The sequence below is a fragment of the Plutella xylostella genome, chromosome 23 (assembly GCF_932276165.1).
Source record: "Plutella xylostella chromosome 23, ilPluXylo3.1, whole genome shotgun sequence".
Taxonomy (NCBI): Eukaryota; Metazoa; Arthropoda; class Insecta; order Lepidoptera; family Plutellidae; genus Plutella; species Plutella xylostella.
Window position 1 is genome coordinate 6,837,058 of NC_064003.1, and position 11,445 is coordinate 6,848,502.

The following is an 11,445-nucleotide window of genomic DNA, read 5'->3' on the forward strand; positions in this document are numbered from 1 at the left end:
TGACTATAGGGCATATAGTGAGCTATATTAAACTCCATAAACAATATACCACATTGGTATTGTTTATCAGAGATACTTACTAAAGTATTTTTGAGGTATGACATGTTTGTATGGAACTGTGTTAGGAATAAAGGTCATCTCGAATAAAGGTTTTTTTTGCGTATCTGTCTTTAGATGCTATCTGCTACTACAATACAACAACACAACCGATCCTAATTATAAGTATACCTACCTCGCGTTCGTGACTGAGGTCACAACACTAAGGGCCAGCTGAAAACCAGCGCTGTGGCCTCTCTGGCCACAGCACACGCTGAGCTGGTGCCTTTTTGACGCTCTGGACAGCAACCTTGTTTGTTTGTATTGTATTATTTTCTGTTTTTTCTTTTTCATATATATTTTTTGTAGTATTCTTTTCTTTTTTGTTTCTGTTTTTATTGTTCAGTGTGTCAAATAAATGTTTCTTTCTTTCTTTCTTTCTTTCAATAATATACTCTTTATATGCACTATAAAATTAAAATAATTACATACTGTGTATGTGTATTTGTTCACATGAAAACTTGAAAAAAAAAGCTTATGAAAAAATTACTACTTCAGAATCTTTCTTACTAGGGTTTTATGAACTACAGACGTCTTTTTGCAAAAGCACTTACAAAACTTTACCATCAGCAATATGCTCGTCCTAGCTTTCAATTTTATTTTCAATTGAAGTGAAATTTGTATTATTGACTTGCTGATTTGTGTTCTATAAAAAATATTTAACAATCACAGCAAATATTTTTTTGCCTTTTCATCTTGTTAATTTTCATTTCCTGAAGAAAAAAATATATTCATAACAAATATTTTTTAGTTACCTAATTCATTGTATTTTATATTTGAATCTCAACTTCCATCGTGAAATGTAATAATAACGAACTCGAAAATGCTACTAAGTGCTTGGACAAAAAAACTAAATAACCAAGTGATTATTAAAGTTAATTTGGTATGTGCAAGTCACTGTCACTACAGTCCAAAGCTTAATAATTTGCAGGTTATGAACGGGATCGATAGGATAGGTAACTTGGATTGATGGAGTCCGACTAATCTGTTCTTTAACAAGGTCCAAGAATCTTTTTAAAAGCGGTTTTTCTAGCTAAAATTTATCGCATTTGGACGTTAATTTGATATGAAGGAACTTTTTTTTTTAATTAGGTACTTAAAAAAATAAAAAATTCTTACGTAGACCGTACATTATTATTTTTTCAGGAACAAAACTTGTATGTCTTCTGATAATAGAGTACCTACCCACTTTAGGTTCACTTCACGATCACCCTTTTCTCTAGACCACAGCCTCTGCTACAGCGAAGTAATACCGACGTCAAATTTAAAAAGACCTCCGAATGTGGTGATATTTTCCTCTTTCTCTCTTCCATTCCTAGCACTCGGGGCGGGAGTGGAGGTCAGGCTACATTGGCACAGTTATGAAACGTCAGCGCTTCAATATTTACCCAACGGGATCATCGCCGCTTGACGGGTAATTATTAAAATCATAACGGCTTCTTTGCACAGCTAATGGACTCCCTATAAATTATAAATCTCTTTGAACTTTACTTATTCTTATGTTAATGGTACCATTAGAGGCTATAATAATTATCAGAAGAGGATTTAGCAAAGAATATCGTGTGGTTTTTATGTTATGTATACTTACGTGTACAGTACAGTAGGTTCTAGGTTCTATATTTAGAATATGTATAAAAGAAAAAGACCTAGCCATAAATAGTATAGATTAGAACTAGGTTTAAAGTTTAAAAAGGCTTTATTTATTTAATACTATTGCACAAATATGAAATATAAGTGTACAAAAGGTGGACTTAATGCTAAAAGAATTTTCTACCAGCCAACCTACACGAGGTACAAGTAAAAAAGCTCTATTGATATTCCATGGTGGCTTTTTCTCATAATCTACACAATCTACACTGTCTACTGTAGCAGTGATTCTGCTGCGCATCACGTGTAGAAACGTGGGCACTGACGGCTGCACTGCTGGTTCACTGATTGAACTTCGCTCAGTGCTATGCTCGGATTCCTCTGATGGATGGCATCAGAAATATGCATCTTTTTTTGCCAAAACACTAAGTTGCGATATAAGATTACTAAATAAGTAGCTAAACCCGTAAATTTGTACTAAGTTGGTTTTCTCACCTCTATCATACACGTACTACTTTGTATGTTTGTAATAAATGAACTCAAAACTGCAGAACCAATTAACAGTCTTATCCCGGGATTCCCAAAGGATACCCTTAAAAGACGACAGCTCGCCCGGAAAAGCTAATAAACTTACCTAATTAGTACCTACCGAAAATATACTCTCCGATGGTATTTTCATCCCAATATCAAACGTTGATTTTTTGCCTGTCACAAAACTTAATTACACCAAATTTTAGCCCGAGGCCCGTAGCACGAGGCAAATGAAGTACTATAAAAATAGAGCCAACATTGATTGGCAGGGCCATGCTTAATAACTGTAATTAGGTATGCATAAGCGTTCGCAAACGCACTTGACGTTTTAAGTGAGGGCATTTCGACTATCATTTACTTAACCGTTAAACTGTCGGCAAGGCGTTGGTCGGAGTTGTTATGATTTAAGTTCTACTTTATGATGCTGCTGGCTTGGCAATGCAACTGCCTAGTGCTATTGTCTTAGCGAAAGAGTCACCATTACACATTAGTAATTTTAATAGGTATACTGAGGAATGGAACCTTTCATACTTTTTAACTGATTTTATATTACAAACTATGTATATAGGTATTTTCTAACACGTACCTAGTGACTAAGGTGCACGGAAGGTAACAGTAACTAATCCATTCACCAGGCGCAGTAGTCAAACTCTAGTTCAGCTCTAGTGTTTATCGACACACTAAAAATAAGCTCGGCGTCCGATACCATCCGATATGACAATCGGAAATTCTGAATAAAAAGATGCACATGAAAAATCTATTCAGTGATTCCACTTATAGTATAGTTTCAAAATGGAGACACATGTACCTACCTCCCTATGTTTAGTGTCTATTTTATCGATATGCTAAAATGTATATAGCAGCCCTCTGTTTTATGTTTCTTCTACGTTTAAGGCATAATTTAGTTAATGCCGTTGACTGGAGACCAGTCATATTCATCAGCAAAGGATAGCAGTAAGCGGAACAGTTTATCACCTGCGACTCGACTCGATAAATCAGCGCATACGCACAGTGCAATTACGGGCGACCACTCCTTCCCTCGACCTCCTCATTCACTGCAAGATGTTCTACAAACCCCTCTTCACGCCAAACAATAATCACCTTTATAGATCTTTGGTAAAAGGATCAGCATTCTCAGGTACAAACTTAAATTCAGCGGACTGTGTATGTCTAAACAGCCAGTAGGTTCCTACTTAATAAGTTCCGCGCACGGCAGATAATAACATTTTATCTTACATCTGAGAACATTTATAATAATTACATCATACTATTGACAAGGCCATTAATAACCGATCGCGGGTAACGGAACGGAAAATGTGTGGAGTTATGCCAAAGCACTCACAATGAGAGCAAAAAGTGTAACTGAAAAATATGTTATGTGCTTTGCTCCGGTGGGAAACTGATTATTGCTAATCCAGTGTTATTATTGTAATGCCGTTGTAAATATGTTCCAGTAAAACAAATATGCCGCTTCTATTGTTCTTATCGATGCAAGCATAAACTAATTTGTTTAGTTATGTTCACAATTATGAGTTACAGTTACAATACTTTATATTTAATTCTGTTTTGCATATAAATATATGTTTAATAAAATTCTAAATATATTTTCTACAGTCAACCCACAGGAAGTAGTGACAATTACCTTGAATATATTATAGTAAATCGCAACTTTATATAATATACTATTTACATTATACTTAGGTACTTAGTCATAAAAAAGTATTTTTAAATTATTTATGCAGCAGATATTCCAATCTTCTCCTGTGCCTTCCGATTAACTAATATAGTAGTAATCGTGATGTTCTTTTAATTAAAGCTTTAGAAGTTTCTTTTGCGGCTTTGCGCTTCCCTCAAGTGGGTTGCGTACTCATTTGTGTTGGGATCTTGATTCTGACAAGTTATTATAGCCCTTTAAACTTTTGTTCCAAGATTAATTTGGGTAATTTACTTATTTTCTACTAGAATTGTTGTTTACCTTCGACCATTAGTGGCTGATTTTTAAATGGTCAGATAAATGTTATCTGAGGAATAAAATTGTTTCCGTCACTGTCTCCTCGGGTAACTTTTATCTTACTACTATTGAAAAATCAGGCCTAAAAGGTTTTAAATATTTTGCACTAGATGCACAAGTGGCTACTCGAGTTTCGTACATTGCGGTTGGCCGGCACGCTCAGCTGACAGTGAGTAAATCGAGCTGCGACCACGAGGCTGGCAATGGAAACTCTATAGCCGACAGTGTGGACGGAGGCTTAGCTAACTCCTAGAACAGCAGCGTAACAGAACACCTAACTAGAACCGCGTAACGAAATAAACAGCACGTAGCAAAAAGTAAATTTCAAAAGCGCGCGGCAATGTTCGTGTTTATCGCATGCACATAAATACCCGTCGAAGTAGGAGCTATCTCCCGGGAACAATTTCAGTTTGTTAACATTGCCCGGACATTATTAAGCACCGATAATAAGTAGTTAATTATCGACTGTCACACACCCAGGCCGAGTGAGCGCTCAGTTCGGGGCTCGCAAACTTTGCCCGTTTCCTCCACACTTTCTTGTTATGATTGCGCAAGTTACAGATATTGTTTCGTCTACGGGATTAAGCGAATGGCTTCACGGAATAAATGGCTATTCATTTATTGTTATTATTGACTTAGCCCCTTGAGAGCCTTTAATCCTGAGCGTTTTCGTTAGTTAAGATAAAGTTTTCTACTTTCACTTCAAGTAATCAACCTTGACCCCTTGTATCGGGAAAGGGAATTTATCGAAATGTCTCGCCAATAACGAGAGCTACGCTCAAATACTAATACGGCCAATAAACTGCTAGACGTTTACTTTTTGAAACTGCTATCCTAGCTTTGCGAGGGGAAAATTAATTAAGTTGGAAAGAGGAAAAGGTTGGCATCCCCTGGCAAGATTTGTGCGTAAGTATGAGCATACAGGCGAGCGGCTGAATATATTGCGGGCCGGCGCGGCGGCTCCTAACTCCTCTTGATTGGAATCTACCTCGGGCAAGCGATAAATGAATCTGCACAATTACAGGTCACAATTAAGAACGAAGCCTAAGAGGTAATGGCTATGCTATTATGCGAGCCTCGCCATTCATTCGCCTGTGGATAAATAAAAAACCGTTCAAGCCTTAATGATCGGGGATGAAAGGGAGTGTTTGCTTGTTTTAACTGCAAGGCATTAGTATAGTACTCGCATTGTGATGAAAGATGGAATAGTTATTTTACTCAACGGTGTTTTTGTTGAGTTTGTACTTTTCCTTTTTTGATGCTGATGTATAGCCTACGATGGCCTACATACATACAGACAGTAAAAAGATCGTTAAAGGCGTTATGTAAAACCTAAGATCTTCAAGAGTATTTTTCTCAGCCCCAGCTAGGACATAAATAAGCCCTCAATAGAAGACCTTGGCCTAAGTTATTTTATAATGATTTGGATTATGCACTGAAACGAGGATAATGGGTATTCCGAACTGCTTTTTTTCCCTTTTATATTTAGTTTTTTTTTCCACTTTCCAAACGCAGGATTAAAAAATATATTCTACACGTATCCACGTGAATGTTAGGTTCACACACACCGGTCATAATGAGATTGATTCAGTATGAGAAACAATGAATTCCTTCTGTAAAAAACATAAAATTATAACGTACCTACCTACACAGCAAAATTATACTTGCGTTATCGTACAATCATTCCAAGCGCCGCAAAATATACTCTACTTTTGAACCTTGACTGCATCCAGTACAGTACAGCCTATCTTATTAGCTACATATACAAACGCGTTGCTCGCCCTTTACCATTAAAGATGTACGATAATGCTCTTGCGTGAATTATAAAGGTTTGTAGAGCTCTCTTTAACATACTTAATTGACCATTAACAGCGTACGGATGTGAATTATTAGCAGTTATAGCTCACTTGTATTAATAAGTGATGGGCGCTGACCTTACTGGCTTCAAAGTCATCGGTTAGCGTCGTAGAGAAATTACATTCGTAACGTTGGATTTATTGGTTGTATTCTTTCAAGCGGCTCAGTGAAAGCTGCGGCTAAATGTAGCGTGATGAATAAATGAAATATGGTATACATTGGTTGTTATGTTTATGTGCATCGTTCAGTTAATAAGCGGAAGTTTTACTGTGGAATCTGTCAGGTGTGGCTTCGCACACACCAAATGGACCAAATGCCATGAAAATCTGTTTGGTAGTTTTTGCGGAAAGAGTAATACACATCCAAATAAACAATTAAACTAAACCATTTAGGTATAATATTAGTGAGAAACATGGCACTTTTTCATAGTTGAATTGGAATTTCCACAGAAAAGCATTTTAAAGCGGAGTCAAAGGCGCGTTCAAAAGCTGCTGTATAAAAATATAACTTTTAAGTAAGAACGCATTATAGGCGGTGCATCAAATACATTTTATTCCTCATATAAAACCTACGGACCCCTCTTTATAGGAGCCCGTAAAACCGACGAAGATGCTGTTTGAAGGAAGTTTCACTTATTTTTCTCGTAAAAGGCAATACGTCGCGTAATAAATTTAGTGACTTTGTCACTAGCCCCTGACAAAGTGTGAAAGATCTCTATCTAAGACGTAGTAGGTGTACCGAACCTTTTTCTTACCGCATTAAGAGTACTCAAATATTCAGATAATTCAACAAAATTCCTATCTAGCATCATTATGTGGTCCGGTTAGGTATCGACCCCGAGACACTGCGCCTTAGAAATTAAGTAAATAAATAATTAAAATGAAATGCAGGGTGCAAATAATACCTATGCTTGTTAAAATTTTAACCTCGTGATCTACTGCTCAAACTGAATGCCTTTCCCAGAGAATCTTACCGACACGTCGCATGAGCTTTATTGTTCTTTTATACAAAGTTTGACACCTAATATTACATTATGCACCAACTTCTTGCGTGGTATTCATATAAAATTAAACACTTCACTCATTTTATTTTGTAAACATGCTCGTCCCGCGGAGAGTGCAAAAGCGTCGCGACGTTGACTCTGTATTATCACTACTCTACTCACTTGTTCGTGTAAGGTTCACCGATACAGGCGAAAGACGTAAATCTTCGGCCAAACACTTCCGCAATTACCTTCTAACGACTGGTTACCTGCCGGTTAGCCGACTGGTAGTTGTGTTATGAGTATTTACTCTATTAAGGAGCATACCGCCTTTGCTCGACTTTTCATAATGTTTCAGCACACCTTCGGAATGTGTTTTAAATAGTGTTGATATCATTAAAATTTACTGTAATAACGATACTAAAATTTAAAAGAAAAATGGAATTTAAAAGCCTGGTGCACATTTAACAGTTATTGTGAAAGATCTCAAATGATTGTTTCGGAACCGTTAGGCCTATAATAAAATTATAAAACATTTAAAAAGTATTTAACTTCATTCCATATTCAAAATTGTAAGCATAAACATCTGTCTTATCGTCTTTGAATGCGGTTATCCTTTTCAAAATAAGTTATATCTACCATCCATCAAATACCAAATGCCATCACCACAGTATACTATACGCTGCCATCACCCCGCTACATTTAACATTATTGTCAATTAATTCATGTATTTAAGGGCAAGTAAATACCAATATGTATTGCATGAATGTAATCGTAACCTTAATACATTATTTCAATTATTTTGTTCGTCGCCTGGCGTTTAAAGCGTAAAGAAGGGTAATTGATATCTAAATAGCTTATCCAAATTTAATTAGGATTAAAGAGAAAATGTATGTGTTACCACGTAATATTTAATAAAATATTATTATTATATTGACATTTCAATAGAAGAATAGCCCTCCTGGGATTTTCTCTTTTGTTCCTTAAGAAAGGTAAATAATTAGTTAGGTAGATTAATTAATTATCATAATTTTATATTTTTCAACATAGATACTTAACATAAGTGTTAGATCTCTGAATTAATTAATACTTATTTTGCTTTCCAGCATAGTGGACACAAAAAATCTATTATTCAGTCCAAACCACGAAAAAGTACCTATATATGTCGCAGGCATCTGGTTTAATCTCCTTTTTGATTGAACCAATAGCCCGTTCATTGGATGGCGCTATTCAGTTGTATGACTAAAGGACAACTCGTCAAGTCGTTGATTGTAACGTTCGACATCTTGACTGAACGTCATTCAGCGAAGTCGTTGAATGGGACATAGTATAGCAACTTTGTAATGTCTGGTTAGGGTGAATATGACCAGACAAGAGTTAACAAAAAGACTATGTTACAAAGCTCTTATCTAACAAATGAAATAAAAAATAACAATAAACGCACCTTCGTATTGTTGTTCATAATTATCCAGTTTCGCCACAATTTTTTCTTTGAAACTATCCGCCCGCGGCGTAATAATAGGTAAATCCATGTTACACAAATTTAACACAAATAACGCACTTTAAAGCTAATTTATTTGCAAAAAACTAACAATATCTGTGCTTTTTATGTCAGCTGTTAGCTGTTAGACGCCATATTTGTTTTATTAACCACCTGACTGATTTTAAGTTAGGTAGCTAACTAGTTGGACGTTTTGTGACGCTTGTACAATCAACGTTCGGCCTGATCATACAATTAAGTAGCGCCATCCAATGAACGGGCTAGTGGTTCAATCAAAAGGAGATTAAACCTGATGCCTGCGACATATAGATATAAATTATAAATAACAGTTAGACACAGAATAAATGATGCAAACCTCTCACATATTATTATAGTGTCCAACAAAGCGGACTCCAATCGAAGCCACCACTAAGTTTGCGTGAGGGTCGTGATTAAGTAATCTGTGTAAACTATTGTTAGTTTGTTGGTTTGTCTGTACCCCCTGATTTGAAAGGTCAATTGTTGGCAGCATGCCACTGACCAATGACCGTGTTCTACTAAATAAATAGTTAACAGCGTTGTGCCGGATCGATGACATTGCTGGCGTGACTTACCTAAAATAAATAAGGATTGTTATTTCTGTTTTTGACACTTGCAAAGCAACTTATAAAATGGCTGGATAAAGTGGAATTGTTTATTATAATTATACTTAACAAAGTAATTTTATTCAATAATTATATTACTTAATTATGTTTGATGAAAAGATAACTTTTTGTTCACAAAAATAATAATACATTCATACTCAAAGAACGTGTTAAATTAAGTGAAAGCATTACATATATTAAGTATCGATGTGATTAGTAGAACTGGGACTCAGTTGACCACCCAAAGCAAATGTTGGCCCGGAACAACCGACGCACCATGTGTGTCCACATCTACACGGAGCTATGTATTGTAATCCCACTAATTTTGGTAAATAATTGCCTTGTTTATTAAGTTATTGAGTGTTCCCCGTATCTACGTTTAATATTTGTACGATACGTAATGGTATTGTGTTATGAAGCATAGGAAGTGCTTACCAACATTGTAGCTTCTTATGTTCATTATTATTAACTTAGTAGTAATCTAACGATATAAAAAATATTAATTTGAGTCTAAGTAGTTTTTTTTGTATGTTTCAGCCAAGTTGTTAAGTAACACCAACCTAACCTAGGCCAGTCGGTAACTTTACATTCAATCTTGATAAAACTACAAAGATAGAGTCAGTAGAGATTGCAATCACTCCAAAAAGAGTACATGCTAAGACCGCGACGTGCAACAGTTACAGCGGTCTAACCTCCGCCGAAGCGCAAGCCCCTTGAAAATTTCAAAGCACTGGCAAGTAAAGCTAACAACCAGGCGAAAAGAGAAATAAAAAATCCGACTCGCGGCAGCGGTGTAAAAGAAATTCACCATGTATTCCCTGCTCCCGGCTAAATACTTAAGTTCTACTGCCATCTTGTAATTATATTTTGTGCGGCTTTACGTGGATCCTGACTTATGGTCATGTGCAGAGGGATACCATAGAGGAGCCCCAGGAATGCGCGATTAATGGCGTCCGCAGACTTTGTCCGCTCCTACTTGCTTCGTTAATGGTTAGACAACAGGCCTTATAATTATTTATTACTTACTACTTAATTCCCGCGAGTTACGCTCTGCTTTAAAAACTACTATTCTGGGGGAATTCCGAGATAAAAAGTAGCCTAATTATTCATCCAGGGCGACATAACAAATTTTATGAAAAATTATACAGTCGTTTTTTTTGTCTTTAAAGAGTAACAAACATATCCATCCATACACACAAACCTTCTTGTTTATAATATTAGTAGGATTGAAAGGTTGATTCGTCGTAAGTTTGTGTTAGTCACAACCTTTTCGACTTACACAATTTTGCAACACTGTATGAGATATATATACGTTTTTTTTAGGTTCTGTGGTGTAACTTTGTGAAGCAAGTAGCAACGGTTTAATAATAGTCTAGGAAAATTGCAAACAAACTGAACATTAATTAGCTAGAGCTAGAATTGCTTGATAGCTGCGTTGAGCGTTACGGAGCAGAGAACTACAAACAGAACCTGGAAAAAGCAATAAGAATCACCGGAAAATAGTCAGATTAAAGTGCCGAGTCATTTATTCCTACTTTAATTATTCTCCTCCCTATCGAGTCCTCTTTATTGCAGTTTGTACAAAAAATACCAGTCTGACGGAGTAATCATTCATTTATAGCGTTTTCCAGCGGACGAAATAAAGTCGCGAATCGATCGCTTTATATAATTGCGTTTAAGCAGCTTCCAGCTCGACCGCTGTTTAATCGAATTGCAATAAAGAAAACGCACAGAATTGTTGGCTAGAAAAAGGACTTAAAGAGGAAAAAAACTATTGAAGTCCGATGGTACCGTCAAACAAATTCCTAGACCGTCCACTCCTGGCCGCTTGTATTTGTCGCCAGCAATTCTATATGCAAACTAGACGTTCAATGTTTGCTATCTCAGTGCAATAATCCACCGTATTACCGCAACCGAGGATCTGAGTTGGCTGTGGCCACATGAGCGAGTAGGATAGTCTTTCGCTTGTCACTTGTATTGCGGCACGCATGTGGGAAAGGGGTGTCGGATATTACAGTGAGCATTTGCAAAGACGCGAATGCCGTAAAGATATAGCGTCGTAGTATTTCCGGAAGTGAATGCGTTTTCAATGGAGCTCCGAGCGGTTTGCAGCCTTCAAGCGATGCGCCGCCCGCGCCAGCTCTTTCTTGATAAGCTGTATTGGCGTTGCATTACGTTTGTACTAGCCAACTTGTTTACCTAGGTGGTTTGTTAATTCGTGGATGTTGTCGTATGGGTTTCCGTGTCCTTTTATCTC